The sequence below is a fragment of the Stegostoma tigrinum genome, chromosome 6 (genome assembly GCF_030684315.1).
Source record: "Stegostoma tigrinum isolate sSteTig4 chromosome 6, sSteTig4.hap1, whole genome shotgun sequence".
Taxonomy (NCBI): domain Eukaryota; kingdom Metazoa; phylum Chordata; class Chondrichthyes; order Orectolobiformes; family Stegostomatidae; genus Stegostoma; species Stegostoma tigrinum.
This window is the reverse complement of record NC_081359.1, coordinates 62,742,542-62,759,849: the sequence shown is the minus strand read 5'-3', so window position 1 is coordinate 62,759,849 and position 17,308 is coordinate 62,742,542. Positions and strand designations below refer to the sequence as shown.

Below are 17,308 nucleotides of genomic sequence, written 5' to 3'. Positions count from 1 at the left end.
CTAGTCCCATTCTCCAGCACTTGTCCCACAGTCTTAGTATGCCTTAATATCACAAGTGCACATCAAAATACTTCTCAACTGTTATGAGGATTTCTGCCTCTACGCCATTTCAAGCAGTGAGTTCCAGATTCCCAACACTGTGGTGCTTTCCCTTACACTTTCTCTCAGCCTCCTGCCTTGTACCTTAAATCTATCACCCTAGTCATTGACTCCACCATGAAGGGGAAAAGTTTTTTTTTCCTGTCTACCCTATCTATGCCCCGCATTATTGTAGACATCTCAATCTTGTCCCCTTTCAATCTCCTCTGCTGTAGGTAAACTTCATTATATAGCAGCAAATCTGAAGTTTCTCTCTCCAGCCTTGGGCTGCATTCCCCCAAACATTTCACCACCTAAAGCTCATGGGGATGAGCAGCTTGGCAATGGGTGGAGTTTTTGGTGTTTTACAGTATTGCTCAGGGCCAAAGAAATGGCCCTTGGCATTCTAGTTTGTCATCCGAGGGAGTGGGGAGGAGAACCTGGTGTAGGGGGCCTCCTGTTCCTCCTTACTCCAAAACGAAAGTTCATGATAATTCAGGAACATACTTTGAGAATATCCCAGCCCCAGTTCCTCATTCTGTTAGGTGGACTGGTGACTGCTTTACTTCTTAAACTCATATTTAAAATCCCAGCTGGGCCCTAATATGCTTATCCAAGGAAGGATGAGAGTCGTTTCTGAAGGATGGGTCTCTGATCAGTTAGTAAGGACAAGTTTTCATCAAGTACAAAGGCTTAAATCTACCACTTGCCTTTCTGGACAATACAGTATAAGTTCAATTATAAATACAGCAAAAGTGACATGTAGTGGAGCTTAAAAAAAACGTCTGCCAGGATATTCCTGTTCCTTATTGCTGTTTAATGATACCTAAATGTAGCCATGTGTGGACAGAATTAGTTCAGCTTGCAATGTGCCTCCAGGTTTAATAGCCAATCATAAGTGTTGTGACGAATAAAAACAGCATCTTGCAGAAATTACTCGAAAGCTTTCAATTTCTTTAAGCTAATTCTCAGCATGAGTCAGCACTGTCAGCTTGGGAAGATTAAAGGGTTTTTTTTTTAAATAAACCATTTCTTTCTGGTACTAGATTTTCAAACAATGAAAATAATAACTGCATAGGATGAAGAAACAAAATGATGTTTATGAATATTAATGACTTCCAACAATGAATAAATACTTTCATATCCACTGGTAACGCAGCAATAATATGTTATCAGTAACTTCACTTATCCAACTATATATAATGAACCACAAATGTAAGATTGTTTTGAGAAATTTTAGTAGGAAAGCTGGGTAGGCGGATTAATCAAGGTAACTTATTTTCAGTGATTTGTAATTAAAGTGCACACGGTTAGTCAGTTAATTGTCCCTACAGACATTTAAATTACCAATTCTACACAATGGACAAGTCCCAATTTTCAATGATAACAGTGTGGAGCTGGAGAAACACAGCAGGCCAGGCAGATTCAGAGCAGCAGGAAAGTTGATGTTTCAGGTTGGGACTCTTCTTCAGATTTCTGAAGAAGGGTTCTGACCCGAAACGTCAGCCTTCCTGCTCCTCTGATGTTGCCTGGCCTGCTGTGTTCATCCAGCTCCACGCTGTGTTATCTCCGACTTCAGCATCTGCAGTTCTTGCTATCTCCAAATTTTCAATGAGGTGTTGAAGGATGAGATGAAAATTTCACTGGCGAGCAGCTAGTGGCTTACTTGTTTGCATTAATATCTCATTATTTGTTAAATTCATCTTTTAGAGCAGTTTTCCATTCTCCTTTCTGGCTGATAGAACCTGGATGGCAACGATTCCAGATATAAAGTTCGGAGTGGGCATCTGGTAACTCCAGCTCTCCTCTTACTGTTCCAGTCTGAGACACCAGTCACCAATGTCTCAGGGTACACTCCGTGGGCTGTGAACGTACTCTGTTCATAGCATTTGACATGTACCAGCCACACTGAACCCTCATGGAACATCTCTGATCCACCTGCACAATGGTTTTGCAGTTTAAAGTTACACTGAAGAACATGGGTACCTTGGAATGTTGCTGCAAAGTCAACTTGAACTCAGGGACAAGCACCAAACTCAAAAGTTGGATCAGTCTGCATCTCAGATATTGCCATTGGCTCATTTAACACTGACTCATTTTGAACTGAGTTGGGCACTCACAGCATCACTGCAATGCCTTTGCACTGTGCACGTGTTTCAATCAAATGGTCATGTCACAAAGTCTAAGGGGAGCAGTCCTCAGTATAGGTAGACCTTCAGTAAGGAATCCCTGCATAGTAAGTGAATTGTAAAAGCTAGCATCCAAGTACAGAAGACAAAAGGGAAGGCAAATGGACTGTTAGCTTTTACATAATAAAGAATGGAGTATGATATGAGGGATCTCCTGCTAATACAAATCAGACCACACCTGGAATACTGTGAACAATTTTGGTTTCTAAGGAAAGATATATTAGAGGTGATACAAAGAGGTTAAATCGGTTGATCCTAGGAGTGGTGGGAGTTTCTTTTGGGAAGAGGTTGTTTTGACTGGGCTTGTACTCATTGGAGTTTAGAAGACATAGAATATTTTATTGAAACATATAAAACTTTTAGAAGCTTTGACAAGTAGGTTCAGAGACATTGTTCTCCCTAGTGGGAGAGTCTAGGACCAGAAGGCATAATCTCAGAGAAGGGGTTGGCTAACTGATGAAGGGTCTAGGCCCAAAACGTCAGCCTTCCTGCTCTTAAGATGCTGCTTGGCCTGCTGTGTGCATCCAGCTCCACACCTGTTATCTCTAGTTAGGAGAACTTTCTTTTCCCATAGTCGTGAATATGTGGAATTCTCAACCTCAGATGGCTGACGAAGCTGTATCATTAATAATATTCAATGCTGAGTTTGATCAATATTTAATCAGTGAGGGAGTTAAGAATTATCAGATCAGCCACGATTTCATCAAATAGTGGAGCTGACTTGATGGACTGAATAGCTTACTTCTTTTATTCTGTCTTCCGGTCCTGTGTCTTAGTTAAGGGCAGCAAGCGTTACCAGCCCAGGGGAGTGGGCGTGATCAGTCAGTTGCTTGGGCCAGTCAAGGTCAGGGATTCCAAACCTCAACAATCCAGAGAGTGGGCCATGGTCAGCCATGTGGATCCCTGTCAATCCATCCCAACCAATTTGGGAATCTGAGAAGTTAGTCAAGGAGTTGCACATGGGGTCTGGTCATTCATCAGTCAGGTATGTCTCAGCCAGTCAAGGGATGTGCCCTGATCAGTCCTGGAGGCCACCCCACTAAAAAGTAGTGGGGTCTATAAGGGGCCACTGCTGCAAGAGGGAAAATAAAGAAGCTGGGAAGCTCTGTTGTGAAGATTGTATGCTGCAAGATTACATATAAAAGAGACAATAGTTATGACCGAGGGAAGGGGAAACTCAACATATAAAGGAATGGGAGGTGACAGAAAGGAGTGCCACAGGAGCGGGTGTCATTGACAATCACCACCTCACTGCCTTCAATGGGGAGTGGGCAGGGAGCAGCACATTAATATGTCTGGCAGGACAACTTAGTGTGCCCAGAGCATTAACTGTTAAATAATTGATCTGGATAGGACTATGTAGAACTTCAGAGCTAATGACATTGATGGGAAGGATTTCCAAGAAGGAAGTTTGTAGATTTAGGGTTTCATCTGGAGCAAGAGGCTGAGCCTGTAACAGTTTTGAATGAAGACCAGTAATATTTGATGAGCTGTTGATGTGGGTAGCACGATGGTTCAGTGGATGATATTGGCTATCTCATGGTGCTAGGCACCCAGGTTCAATCCCAGCCTTCGGTGACTGTCAGTGTTGAGTTTGCATGTTCTCTGAGTCGTTGTGGGGTTCCACCCACAGTCCAAAGATGCGCAGGTTAGGCAGATTGGCCTGCTAAATTGCCCTGTAGTGTCCAGGGATGGGCAGGAAGGGTAGATTAGCCATGGTAAATACGAGGTTACAGAGATAGGATTGATGGTCTTGGTCTGAGTGCAGTGCCGTTTGGAGGTACAGACTTGATGGGCTGAATGGCCTCTTTCAGCATTGTAGGGATTCTATAATTCTTAGCCAATTGAATAATGGATTGAAGATGGAGATGTTTTGTCACAAACACCACATGTTCACTCATTGACACCCTGAACAGCTGTGCATCCTCAATCCTGTCTTCAGGATCATCAGGTTGCCCAGGTCTCCCTCTGAATCTGCCCAGCTTCTTTTCATGAAGTAGAATAATTGGCCTGGCACACCATCTCCTTATTCTTAGTGTCAAGGGAATGCAAGTGGGTAACTTCTGCCTAGGTTTGGACGAATTCCCTGTGTCAGGTCCTGAACACTCCAGCCTCCCTTACAGACAATGTTTCCAGCTGGTCCACCTCAGCCAAGTGCCTTTCAACTCATTTGCCCTGACTTGATGCCTATAGTATGGAATGCTGTCAACCATACCTAAAATGTAACGAGATGCACACCTATGGCTGAAAGATCATGAAGCAGGGACTCTTTGTTCCATTGACATCAAATATGTACAAATAGAAAAGGATATTATAGATTACAACAAACTATATCCACTATGTACATGGAAGAGCCATACGGGTTATGGAGGAATTCTTTTGTTTCCCTGCTCTCCCTCCACCAAATGCACATTTCCATTTCCAGTGAGTCCATTTGACCACTTCAGCTTCCCTCCCTCACCATTGCCATCTGCTGGTGGAGAGCCATAAGAACTGTTCAGCTCCATTGCTCAGTGCCCTCCATCAACATTTCCACCTTCTGTGGGAGGTTCAGTTACACTGGACTATGCCATTTTAATCACGAAGAATTTTTAACAATTGTGCTTCCAGTTTTAATGATGTGAAAAATCTACACATTTTTCTCCCATCCCCTGAGAGAATGAAGTCCTTCATAGCTCAGTGTTGTATCTCCTCCTTCTTATTTTGAGAACATTTCAAATTGGTCCGGAGACTCCAGAAGGGATAAGATCTTTCCTTTTTGCAACCTGTCGAGCCCAGCTGCATTTCTCTATTTCTTACATAGATTGCCTTTCCAGTGTCCACAATATCGTGCTCCCAGACCCATTTCCACACTCTGACCTCAACAGACATGGACACTGTCCTTAAAATCAATCTCAAGTCGCATGTTGCTTATGGCCGAGTACAGAGGTACATCATCTGCATGGGGCTCCGTGGAAGTCTGGCCACCAACAGTCCTCCATGTGCCTATGACCTCAGGTGTGTTCCCTCCATTGGCTGTTGGTCCTTGTTCACTTATTCAACTAACTAAGAATGACTTTGAAATAATTTGGAATCATATACCGCCCATAGAGTCATAGAGATGTACAGCACAGAAACAGACTCTTCGGTCCAATTCACCCGTGCCAACCAGATTTCCTGCATAAATCAATCTGGTCCCATTTGTCAGCATATTCCGCTAAACCCTTCCTATTCATGCACCCATCCAAATGCCTTTTCAATATTGTAATTTTACCAACTGCAACTACTCTTTCTGGCAACTCATTCCATACATGCACGACCCTCTGTGAAAAAAAAAAACTGCCTCTGAGGTCCTTTTTAAGCCTTTCCCCTTAAACGTATATCCTCCAGTTTTGGAGTCCCTCACCCTAATCCATGCCCCGCATGATTGTATAAACCTCTGTGAGGTCACCCCTCAGCCTCCGATGCTCCAGAGAAAATAGCCCACTTGGACAGTAGTCAATTCCTTAATAAGAAAAGCATATTAAAAAAAAATGCATGTATATTAGTGCCCTCACACCTAAACAAAATATATTTCAACTTTAAGAGCCTTCTTGATTCATTAGGGAAATTGAAAGTTAGCGTTTTTCAACCTTTTACATTGCTTTGAATGATTTTCGACAACGTGAAACACCAAGTCATTGTGTCCAATGTGCACAGATGATGTTGAAATGTGTTTAAACTCATCATGTTCAAGGCTTTGGCATTTCTTTGGGCCGTGATTCATTGTTGACAATCATACATTAGGACATATTCTAATGACACTGGACATCTTGGGTGACATTTAATCTTAGCCAAATGGCTGCAGCTATGCGGTCTCAAATGGCATCTTTGGAAAAACCTCAGGTCAATGAATGTCCCCTTAGTTCAATAACAAATTGTTAGTCCTCTCCAGCCTAGAAGTTTAAATGTGATCCTTTTCAAAACATCTGCTGCTGGGAATTTGCGAAATTTAAAAACGCATAACTTTTTAAATAGAGTCTCAGCTGAATAGAAAATAAGTAACAAGACATGCCAGTGTCAGGAAATCAAATGCCAGACATAAACTTGCTCCCTTGCAAATGTCAATGGACTCTTCCTGTGAACCAATAAGAACTGTTGTTAAGCAACAATGCAGTAAGTAGCTTTGTATCTGTCTCCAACTAATAATTAGAATTCAATTTCATTCTCTCTAAATTGTTCCAATTTAGATGAAAAATCTGAATTATCTTTCAAAGTAAATGCATTTGGGAAGCTTTATCTCTCAATAATGTAATAAAACCATGTGTTCGGAATGCCTTCAGAATGAGCATTTAACAAAAATACACTAGTTCCAGGACTTTCCATTTTTTGTTTCAGATTTCCAGCATCAGCAATGTTTTCTATTTATTTGACATTTAGTCTATTTTCTCAAAAGTTTAAAAATAAGTTGAACTATCTTGAATTGAAGTAGCTTTATTGTTACATGCACTCAAATTAAATCAAGTTTATAAGTTGTCACTTATAGCACCATTATGGGTACAAAGGTGCCTGGGTACAGCTTCTTCAGTTACAAGATCGGTTACAGTACAACAACTGCACCATCTTCGGCACAGAGGACCCAAGTACAATCCTTAGTTAGGGAATAGAGAAACCAAGGAAAGAAAAATGTTACATTACAGCTTTACACAGTATAACCCGAGGCCAGAAAAAAACAAGAAGCAAAGTTAAAGAGACGTACATCATAGTGTCTCTCCAAGGACTTTCCCAGCAGACCAGCACAGGGGATGTCCCACATGGGCTGACAACTGGCTGCCACCACGTTCCTCACCAGGTCGCTGCCCTTTGCTTTGGACCGGGCCACTGGTCTCTTGCATCCCTGCTTCGGACCACCGACCCTGCTTCAGAAGATGAAGGTCAGATGCTGGGGCCAGGTGTCTGAGGCCAAGAGTCCATGAAGACAGAGGAGAAGAAAATTACAGAAGGAATTGTTCTTTTCTTACACTAACCTGTATGTGAGTCCTATTCCACAACATGATTTATTCTCAACAAACCTCTAAATTGCTAGTCAAGCCACTTGGTTAAACCAGAGCAAAATGCAACAAATCACTCAGTTGTAAATTAGGACATAGCAAAGCCACACCTAGACCAGATAATTTTGCACACTGTCCTCATGAACATCTGACATTGATGCCAAATTTAAGAGGACCCTCCAAAGATGAATCAAACAACAGACGGCAATAATCATCCTTATTGAACCATTGCCAGTCATTAAAGTCCCAGATGCCTGCATGAAAATTCCACATATCTTACCATTCCTCTGCCAGACCTGTATGCACAGGGTTTAGAAATACCCCAACAGAGGCCAGTATCCCATCACCAACTCTCTCCTTATTTACACATGAATAGTCCTTGACTTTAGTACTGCCTCATTCAGAGTTAGGAGCCAGAGTGCCAGAATCTCTGATACTTTGCATCTTATATATCAGTGAGGGCCCCTTGATTGGGTTATAATAACCGTGCCAATTAGGGAACTCATAGCCTATGACATCCAGCTGGCTGACCTTGTTACACTCACCACAGGCCTTACAGTCTGGAGAGAATTCATAGGAGTATCCAGCAGTGGATTCTATTAGCTCCCATATATTTGGATCCATCATGAGCAAAAGAACTTTTGACTGATTGCCAATTACCATCCTTCCTCAACATGTAAATCAATGGGGTGGCATGGTGGCTTGGTGGTTAGCACTGCTGCATCACAGTGCCAGGAACCTGGGTTTGATCCCACCCTCGGGCAGCTGTTTGTGTGGAATTTGCACATTCTCCCCATGTCTGCATGTGTTTCCTCTGGGTTCCTCTCACAGTCCAAAGATGTGCAGGTTAGGTGCACTGGCTGTGCTAAATTGCCCGTAGTGTTCAGGGATTTTAAGATTAAGTGGATGGGACTGAGTGGGTGCTCTGAGGGTCAGTGTGGACTTGTTGGGCCGAAGGGCCTGTTTCCACACTGTAGGGATTCTATGATCTAATTCTCTACTGTGTTGAACTGTTGGTTGTGACAGGTGCAAGAGAAGATGCTTAGACGTTCATCGCCAAACGGTGACTCTGTAGTACTGCCAGTGACTGAGCTGGCTAACTAGGCTTGCAGCAGGTGATGAAAAACACCAACAAGATGGAATAACCTACTTGATATGAGCCTCACCAATCTGCCTGGTGTCACAGATGTATCTGTGAGTGATGTGATTGGTGGGAATGACAATCCTTGTGGAAAGTAAGTTCCATCTTCACACCAAAGAAGCCATCTATCTTGTCGAGTGGCCATGTTACCGCATTAAGGGAGGTTGATTAAAAACAGATCTCGCAGTTCGAATCAGGGCCTCAGCAGCAGCAGTGCCGCAAGTTGTAGGATAATGCTGCCCAGCATTTAATTTACTCCTCTGTCACCATCAAGCCAAATAAGAAACCTGGTCCAATGATTCACGTAGAGGAGTGTGCTTCGAGCAAAAGCAGCCAACCTGGACATGAGTCAACTTGTGAAGCTACAACACAGGACAACATGCCTACTCAGCAGCGAAACAGTGTGCTATAGAGTAAGCTAAGCTCTGACAACAAACCACTCTTGTAAATGTTCTGCAGCTTTAGTATATCCTGTGCTGGATAATTAAACAACCCGCATGAGAAGTTAAATAAATTTGCTCGACATGATGTCGAGAAACGACTGAGTATATTGCACACAACAAAGGGCTCAGGCCAAACACCATCCTACCTGAAATGCCTGTATTAGAGAAGTATCCATGCCAGTAGTCAAGCTGTTCCAGTATAGCTACAGACACTGACAACTCGCCAACAATGTGATAAACTGTCCAGTTATATCCTGTCCAAAAGAAGCAGCAACCAGGTGGTTAGGGACACCATTACCTCCAAGTCACAAATCATCCTGTCTTGGCTGTATATCCTTCTTCCACCCTCAGTATTGGATCAAGATCATGTAACTTTCTTCCCAACAGAATTAAAGGAGTGTTTTCATCATATAAATACAATGGTTAGGGAAGTAGGCTTCTCACCACTTTCTCAAATGGAAATGAGGTAGGTCATAAATATCAGCATTACTAACAATGTCCACACCCTGAGAATAAATGTTGTATTGACTGTTTAGTTAAAATCCTTGTTAATTAATTAATTCATTCATCAGCTATACTGGAACAGCTTGACTACTGGCATGGATACTTCTCTAATACAGGCTTTATAGGTAGGATGGTGTTGGGCCTGAGCTCTTTGTTGTGTGCAATATACTCAGTCGTTTCTCGACATCATGTCGAGCAAATTTATTTAACTTCTCATGCGGGTTGTTTAATTATCCAGCACAGGTTATACTAAAGCTGCAGAACATTTACAAGTGTGGTTGGTTGTCGGAGCTTAGCTTAGTCTATAGCACACTGTTTCACTGCTGAGTAGGCATGTTGTCCTGTATTGTAGCTTCACAAGTTGACTCATGTCCAGGTTGGCTGCTTTTGCTCGAAGCACACTCCTCTACATGAATCATTGGACCAGGTTTCTTATTTGGCTTGATTGAGACAGAGGAGTAAATTAAATGCTGGGCAGCATTATCCTACAACTTACGGCACTGCTGCTGCTGAGGCCCTGATTCGAACTGCGAGATCTGTTTTTAATCAATCTCCCTTAATGCGGTAACATGGCCACTCGACAAGATAGATGGCTTCTTTGGTGTGAAGATAGAACTTAATTTTCACAAGGATTGTCATTCCCACCAATCATATCACTCGCAGATACATCTGTGACACCAGGCAGATTGGTGAGGCTCATATGAAGTAGGTTATTCCTTCTTGTTGGTGTTTTTCATCACCTGCTGCAAGCCTAGTTAGCCAGCTCAGTCACTGGCAGTACTACAGAGTCACTGTTTGGTGATGAACTTCTAAGCGTCTTCACTTGCACCTGTCACACCCAACAGTTCAACACAGTGGAGAATTAGTTCACACGTTGAGGGAGGATGGTAATTAGCAATCAGTCAAAAGTTCTCTTGCTCATGAATGATCCAAAGACATGGAAATTAATTGAATCCAATGCTGGTGGCTCTTACGAATTCCCTCATGACTGTAAAACCTGTGGTGATGGTAATAAGGTCAGCCATTATAGAATATGAGTTCCCTGATTGGCACTGTTATGTTAATTCGGCCAGGGAGCCCTTGCTAATATATCAAAAAAACTCTGACACTCTGGATAGCTGACTCTGAAAGAGGCAGTATTAAAGTCAAGGACTGTTCACGTGTAAGTAAAGAGAGACTTGGTGATGGGATATCGACCTCTGTGAAGTTATTTCAAACCCGTGTGTATACATCTCCGCCAGAGGAACAGTAAGATGTGTACGATTGTTAATCCAGGCATCTGGGACATTACTGGCTGAGTGGCATGTTTCAATGAGAATGGTTATCCCTGGCTGTTGTTTGCTTCATCTTTGGAGGGTCCTCTTAAAGTTAGTGTCAATGTCAGATGTTGGTGAAGAGGATTTTGAAAAATCATCTGGTCTAAGTGTGCCTTCTCTATGTCCTAATTTACAACTGAGTGATTTGTTGTGCTTTGCCCTTGAAAAGTCGATTGGCAATTTAGAGGTTTATTAAGAGTGAATCATGTTGTGGAAAGGCAATCACATAAAGGCAGTGGGAAAAGGATAAGGAAAAATTGGTTTAGTTCTTATCATAATTTGATTATTTTTACATATGGCTTTATGGACATCAGCTTTTTATTTACAGATATTTAAAACAAAATTAACGACTAGAATCACGATCACCACCATCCCTCAGTCCTTGGCCGTGGGATTCATAACATTCAAAATTCTATGAGTACAGGGACAGAATAGGGCCCCTTAAATATCAATAAGGTTGTCTATGTGTGGAACCAGAGGAGATGAGAGAGATATTATATGAACATTTTGTGACAGTATTTACTGTGAAGAAACATTGAAGCTAGGAATCTTGGGAAAATAGCCATGTCTTGAAAGCAGTCCACATTACAGAAGAGGAGATGCTGGAGATCTTAAATCACATAAAGGTAGATAAACCCCAGCACCTGATCAAGTGTATCCCAGGACATTGTGGGGAATCCAGGGAAGAAATTGCAGAGATATTTATATCATCTACAATCATGGGTGAGATGCCAGAAGACTGGAAGGTGGCTATTGATGTGTGTGTGTGTCTTTTTTTTAAGAAAGGCAGCAAGGAAACTTTAGGGAACTGTATATGATTGAGTCTGACATCAGTTTTGGGTGAATTTTTGGAAGGGATTCTGAAGGATTTAGATGTATTTAGACAAGCAAGGACTGGTTAGGGATAATCAGCATGGCTTGGTGCATGGGACGTCATGTCTCACAAACCTGATAGAGCGTTTTGAAGACATGACCATGAACCAAGAAGGCAGATGAAGGCGGAGTATTGTCCACATGCAGTTTAGCAAGACTTTTGGTAAGGTTCCACATCATAGCCTGGTTAATAAAGTAAGATCACATGGGATCCAAAGAGACCTAGCTAATTAGATATAAAATTGTAAGAGACAGAGGGCGTTGGTATAGAGTTATTTTTTGGTCTGGGGCATTTGACCAGCAATGTTCCACAGGGATCAGTGCTGGGTCCGCTGTTGTTTATCAGTTATATAAATGAATTGGATGACAACATAAGTTGGTAAGTTTGTCAGTGACACCAAAATTGATGGTATAGTAGACAGCGAAGAAGCTTATTTGAGAGTCCAAGGGGATCTTAATCAGCTGGATCGATGGGCTGAGGAGTGTCAGATGAAATTTAATTTAGACAAATTAATGTGAGCTGCTGCATTTTGGTAAGACAAACCAGGGCAGGACTTACACAGTCGATGGTAGCGCCCTGAGGAGTATTGTCAGACAGAGAGACCTAGGGATTCGGGTACATAGTTCTTTGAAAGTAGTGTCACATGTAGACAGGGTGTTGAAGAAAGTGTTTGGCATGCTTTCCTTTATTGATCAGAGCATAGCCTACAGGAATTAGGGTGTCATGTTGTGATTGTACATGATGTTAGTGAGGGCACTTTTGGAATACAGTGTACAGTTCTGTCTGCCCTGCTATAGGAAGAATATTACTAAATTGGAAAAGAGGAAAGAAAGGATTTACAAGGATTTAACCAGGACTGTAGGTTTTGAGTTATAAGGAGAGGCTGGATAGCTTAGACTTTCTTTTCCTCTGGAGAGGTGACCTTAGAGAAGTTTATAAGATCATGAAGGGCATCGATAAACTGACTTACCAAGGTCTTTTTCCCAGGGAACGGTAGTTCAAAACAAAGGATTTGAGGCAAGAGGAGAAAGATTTAAAAGGGACCTGCTTTTTCACCCAGAGGATGATACATTTTTGGAAGAATCTGCCAAAGGAAGGGATGGAGATGAGTACAGTTATAACATTTAAAATACATTTGGACAGGTATATTGATAGGAAAGGTTTAGAAGGATATGGGGAAAACACGGGAAAATGGGACTAATTCAGTTTGAGAAACTTGATTGGCATGGAAATATTGGACTGAAGTGTCTGTTTCCCTGCTGTGTGATTCTATGACTCAACATGGTGGTTGTTCAGAAAGGGGAAGAATGCCATATGTGGATGGTTGGTGGTTAGCCTTTTGTTGGAGCAATTGGGGCCTTAAAGTGGCCTACTGATGGCTATCCAGGGCTGTTTCCTACTGTCACTTGCATTTCACCAGGAGTGGAGAGGTAGGAGTATATCCAAACCACACAGTGAATCTACCTGCAATATTCTGTATACTTTGGGATGGTCAATGAGTCCCTCCTGTCAGGTACCTGTGCCCCTCGGAAAACTACCTCACTTGATGAACCCCCTCCATAACTCACCAGGACCTGCTTGACTACCCACAATTATTCACCCATTTATCTTTGTTCCATGCCTTTCACTGTACATCCGGTTTTGGCCTAATCCAGCCCCAGCAGTAGCATTGTTGCTGACACTGAAGAATTGTTGCCCATCCTATTAGAAAATTTTGCCGACTTTTTATGTCTAACACTGTTCAACAGGCATCATATGTGTTCATCTGTGATCATCTATATTCAAATGTGATCATTCAGCCATCATTTGTCATTCACAAAGTAATGAAATAGGGTTCTAGTGATTATCAAATGAAATCATACAAAATTGAAACAACATTATTTGTGATCATTTAGCACCACTTAATTATCTTCAAAGAGAGAGAAGCATTCAACTGATGCAGAAGTGATTGTAACATTCTAAATTATAATAATCACAACAAAAGTTGAAGAAGTTTCTGACAACAGTTGACATCGAGATTATTATGCTGTGGATTTTTCAATGACCCAGCTAATGCAGTTTACTATGTGTGCATTTTACAGATTGGTTAACATTGGGACAGTGAGTATATCACGTGGAGGGATCTTAATCCACCTCCATTGTCGTTATCAAATGATGGCAAATGATGTTGCGGAATGTATTGAGTATATCTGAATGCAAATCTCCAGAATTATACAGTCATGCAGCATGGAAACAGACCCTTTGGGCTAACCAGTCCATCCAACCACAATCCCAAACTAAACTGGTAGCAACTGCCTGTGCTTCGCCCATAACCTTCCAAGCATTTCTTATTCATGTACTTATCTAAATGTCTCTTAAATGTTGTAACTGTGCCCACATCTATCATTTCCTCTGGAGGTTTACTCCACATATCAACCACTTTGTGTAAAATAAGTTGCCCTTTGTGTCTCTTTTAAATCTTTCTCCTCTCACCTTAAAAAGGTGCCCCCTGGTCTTGAAATCCACCACCATAAGCAAAAGACCACCTGCCATTCAACTTATCTATACTCCTCATGATTTTATAAACCTATATCAGACCACCTGTCAACCTCCTATGTTCCAGTGAAATGAGTCCCAGCCTCTCTCCCAAACCCTCCATTATGCTGAAGACTTTTTGGCAAAGTGGGAAGTCTGGAATTGTGACTTCTTGGGGGAATAGGGAGGAGTCTAGAATGAGATGAAAGTCACCACATCATGTAAATGATTGTCTGAGAACTGTAACATCTGCTAGTGGCTTTCAGAGCCAGAGGAGGTGAACTCATCCACTTCCAACCAATGGGCAGAATGCTGTCTCTGTATTAAATCCTGCCACATATTCTCAGACTCCTGTTGTGAGATTTGAATTATCTGAATTGCTTGTGCAGGAAATATTGGTCAAGTAGCATGATATTTACACAACCACATCTAAACCTAACGAGTTGAGGTTTACCAATTTTCTTTCATGATGTAAGAGTGATATTGAAGCAAACTCTGTTATAAACAATTTCTAAAACGAAAGATTCATTCATAGGTTGTAGGCTGGGGCAACATTTAGTGCTCATCCCTAGTTGTCCTGGAGAAAGTGGTAGTGAGCTGCTTTCTTGAACTGCTGCAGTCCATTTGGTGTAGGTCAACCTACAATGTCATTGGAGAGGGAGTTCCAAAATTTTGATCCAATGACAGTGAAGGAATAATGATATATTTCCAAGTCAGGTTGTGAAATGGCATGTCAAGTTAAATATTTTAGCTTTATCTTTGAAACATTCATTAAATAAAAAGCATAATGAAACATTGCGAGGCAGCATAAGGCAAACTGAAGCAGCATAAAGATGCCATTACCTGATAGACACAGTGTTAATAGGATGCTCAGTGGGTGCAATCAACTGCAAAGGAGGCAGATAGTCTTAACTGGAAGTGGGTCTGAAAAACTTAGCTGTGATCTCCAGCATTTGTTTTCTTCAGTACAGATTCCAGCATCTGCAGTAATTTGTTCCTAAATAACTACAAAGTTGAAGTAATGACATTTTTTTTCAGGAACATGGTTGTATGTCTCATCATACATTTCATTGCAGTATTTGAAATATCTGCAATAAGTAAATTTACCATAGCATGTGATCCGAATATGAACATTTGCAGTAGATTGAAAAAATAACTCATATGCCTTTGTGCACAGCCCTGCCCTTTATGAGCTGGTTGGAGTAAGATCTGAATCCTTATCGACTGCACCATAAACAGAAAGTATCTTGGAACACTTCCTACTTAAGCTAGCTTTTGACATATCAATTTTTTACGCAAATTAAGGTAGGTCAGCAGGTTCATATTCAAACAGCTTGTTCCTCCAAACAATAATATAACAGTTTCATGAACCTGATGAGCCTGTCAAACTTCATTCTTTTTCTATCACTTAATAGCTGTAGTGCACCAGATATAAAATTTGTTTAAATGAAGAACTAGATGACTCACAGTTTATAGGTAGTACACAAGTTTTAATACCATACAACTTGTTAAAGTTTGCATACATATCATATTACCATCTTTAACCAAGATAATAATCAGCTAACCTGCTGTAAGGCCAGAAAAGTACATTGCTGGCAGTTGATGTTTGTATACGCATAAGCCAACTCATTTTTCTTCCTCTTCCTCTGAAAGGGAGACAGACAAGGAATTCTTTCTTCTATTTCCCAATTCTCTCTTTCTTAGGAACTATGTTGCTTCCATTTAGTGTTCCTCCACAGCCAATATGGGTCAGATAGTTTGTGGAAAATCATCCAACAGATGGTATCTGACACCCTTTCCACCATATGACACAATCACCTTCTTCATATTTCAATCTCAGGAATTCTAACTTGGGGACTGAAACACAAGCTTGCAATAAGGTAAAGAAGGATGAACCTTTGGGACATGTGACTGCTTTTCAACACAAAGTCATCCACAGTAAGTATTAGCTGATGCTGCTATACCACCAATTATAATTAATGAATTATAATTTTCTTTGTCAAAACAATAAAGTGTTCAGTCCCAGATTGCTATCATCAGACGTAGAAACAACGTAACTGTTAAGAATTTTTAACAGCTCTGCACAAATTAAATTTGATACTTACTTCTGCAGGTAATATTTAAAAGAGAGCTTTTTTCCTTTTAAAATCACTGCATTTGAAAATAATTTCCTACCTTTGATAAGTAATTCTCAAGAGTCCAGAAGGCAGAAGCTTGTTGAAGAATGTTTAAAAAGAAGGTTGAATGAAATATGATCCACACCCATGAAGTTAGGATCCTTACAGACTACGTTGCATAGCTAGTTTATTTGTTCTGTTAATGTAGAGCCCGCCCACTTTTGCTGTAATCAGTCTTTAACTTGGAAAGGAATGTATTAACAGGATAAAAAAAAACTAAATAGGTATGAATGATGCAAAGGCATTAGCCCACTGGTGAATCCTCTCCACGTGGCACTTTAAGCTGTCACTAGTGCAGTCTATCGACATCTCATTTACTTCATAAAATGATTAATTTTCCAATTTTTCAAATAGAGTCTAACTTAAAATTACCTCAGCACGTTGTGCAGAAGCAGTAATTACAATAATTCAAGTATACGTTCTCTTACATAATCTCCCCTTCATTCGCATGATGCCAATGAAAATATTCCAGACCCTTTCAGTTATATTGACCTTAATCTCCCATTGGCTACAGTCCATCCAAAATTAATTTAGACATTAACAATAGAAACTTATTAAAGTGTTGCTCATATTTCTTATTCTGGAGAAATTAATTTTACCTTTAAAGCCTTGAATTATGGATTGATTATAGACACAGATATAGATTATAAAACACCATATGCCTGGATATTCAAACATGCAGTTAAGGGTAAATTTTGTAATCCAACTGTAAAGGGATCAGAATAGTTAACTCCTACAACCAAGTTAGATGCATGTGGAGGAAAATATAACATAAGTTCAAAATTGGCTCGATATGTTTGAAAGGAATAAATGGTATTGAATTGCCAGGTAAAAATGAATTCAGTGGAAATCCAATGCATTAGATTGAGTCTGAGCATGTGACAGAATGCCATGTCATATGATTTGCTTGATCACCATGAGGGGTATTGGTCAGAGCAATGAGCTCTCATGAAGGACGATAAAGCTGCAATGTGTCATGATCATGAGAAACTGATGGCTAGGTACGAAATTCTGTGTTGGTCCTGAGAACAGACAGTGGACAAGACAGAATCCTTCCCAAAAT

General features: G+C 40.9%; 1 protein-coding gene across 1 annotated transcript in view; it reads right to left on the bottom strand.

The window, feature by feature from the left end:
* The window catches only part of LOC125453120 (PC3-like endoprotease variant B), a 1,374,573-nt gene extending 1,358,269 nt beyond the window's left edge, over positions 1-16,304 (bottom strand). The window contains exon 1 of the mRNA XM_048532258.1: positions 16,244-16,304. The gene's annotated coding sequence lies outside the window, so the exon portion shown is untranslated. The remainder of the gene's footprint in view (positions 1-16,243) is intronic.
* Positions 16,305-17,308: the final 1,004 nt, after the last annotated feature.